The sequence below is a fragment of the Cryptomeria japonica genome, chromosome 5 (genome assembly GCF_030272615.1).
Source record: "Cryptomeria japonica chromosome 5, Sugi_1.0, whole genome shotgun sequence".
Taxonomy (NCBI): domain Eukaryota; kingdom Viridiplantae; phylum Streptophyta; class Pinopsida; order Cupressales; family Cupressaceae; genus Cryptomeria; species Cryptomeria japonica.
This window is the reverse complement of record NC_081409.1, coordinates 163294703-163296727: the sequence shown is the minus strand read 5'-3', so window position 1 is coordinate 163296727 and position 2025 is coordinate 163294703. Positions and strand designations below refer to the sequence as shown.

Below are 2025 nucleotides of genomic sequence, written 5' to 3'. Positions count from 1 at the left end.
CACATTTAAACAACCTTCCACTTGAAGTATATCACCTGCTTTCCATTCTCAACCAATATCCAAGTGCAATCACCAAATCCCATGATAATAAAGAGACTGAGAATCAATCACCATAACTGAAATAGCAACCACAACTAATTACTAATCACATCCAACTAACCATACAACATCAATAAAATAAAATTGCTGAGTGCTGGGTTTGGTAGCCCTGATGGTATTAACGGTCCAAACCAGTGAAGCGCTGGTTTTCGTATTTTCTAATCATGCACAAGAAACCTCCGGTGGCAACAGATTCGATCAAGAGATTGGCCAGAGCGGAGATTTTGAAATTATGGTCTTGTCCACTAAATTTATTTGGAAAACCTTTCACCAGCAATCGACTGCAGATAGGAAGAATGTGGACAAGGTTACTCTCATCGTCGAAAGCATGGACGGCGTTGCATATACAAGTGCTGACGAAATTTACCTAAGTGCAGATTATGTGGGCAACTACGGAGGTGACGTGAAGGCAGAAATTAGAGGAGTTTTGTACCACGAAATGACACATGTGTGGCAATGGAACGGCCAGGGAAAAGCCCCTGGTGGGCTCATTGAAGGCATTGCAGACTATGTCCGCCTCACTGCAGGGTTGGCTCCTTCCCACTGGGTTAGTCCTGGCAGTGGAGACAAATGGGACCAGGGTTCTTTAATGACCTCACTGGCAAATCCGTTGATCAGCTCTGGAGTGACTACAAGGCTAAGTATGCTGCTTCCAGTTAAGCAATAAGTTTCTCTACTTTTATGATGTATTATACCGAGATCTATTTAATAATAAACTAATCTCCAAATGGGAACTGTAACTTCGGCCCTGCAAAAAAGGCAAAGGGGTTCCGTCTAGTAATAATTAAAATTTCAAATTGGAATCTACTTCTAATTTACAGACTGTTGATGTCTAGAGTGCGACCATGATTTAATTAATCTATATTAATATAGAATTATAAACATTTGATTCTAGAGTACAAGGCCATGAATTAATTATACTATAATCATATGTAATTATAATAACATGAAGTTTTATGAGAAATTGAGAGTACTATTAACCGCTACATTGTTAGTTATTATCACTGGGAGAGATGAAATATATATATGCACAACCCGTTTGAGGATTGGACAAACAAAATTTACAATGCCTTACCATTTAAGAAATCATCATACATTCAATCAGACGTATTATTAGTTAAATTTTTTAATGTTTTGGATCATTTTTCTTGATGTGGAGAAATGCATTTGACATGGTTCCTAGATTTGAGAACTTTATATTCAAATTATGATCAATTCCTATATATTCCTTGCCAACCAAGGTCTAGGTATTTTTTACACAACTTATTACTCTACCATTGTGTTTAAAGGCTTCTAATTACATTTATTTTTCATACAGTCTCATGATGTCCTTTTTTTATTTGAGTGTATATATATATATATATATATATATATATGTATGTATGTTGTAGAAGATTTGAACTCACACCATCTAGATGCTTACAACATAGACTTTGCAATTAAACCAAGTCTCCTATGACATTGATGATGTATTCATAACACAAAAGACTGTGTACAAAACACTTACTCATGAAAACAATTAATTAATATGAGAAAAAACATTATCTCCCTTAGGTTGTAAAGGATGTCACAATTAATTTTTTAAGTTGTACCTAGGAGGCATTGGTAGAAACAAAATTGGCATTGTAAGAAAATGTGCCATAGAATGAAATAAAAGTCAAAATTTTTTTTGAGCAGTGCCAGTTGGCACAACCATACTTGTTTGGTTAAAAAAGGAAGAGGGGGCCTACTGGTGGAACTAACAAGCTGAGTTGCTACAAAGAGGAGTGAAAAGGGATGCATGTCTTTAGATACCCTAGTGAAAAAAAAGTAGTGGTTGTGAGTTTACTATGCATTGTTTCTATTACAACAACCCTCATCCAATGCATGCCATAATTAAAAGTTTAATCATGAGTCCATTAGTCTACCATCATTATGAGAATTCAT

At 35.6% G+C, this 2025-nt stretch overlaps 1 pseudogene; it reads left to right on the top strand.

Annotated features, from left to right (window-relative positions):
- The first annotated feature begins 203 nt into the window (after nucleotides 1–203).
- Nucleotides 204–759, top strand: LOC131052740 (uncharacterized; annotated as a pseudogene).
- The last annotated feature ends 1266 nt before the right edge of the window (nucleotides 760–2025 follow it).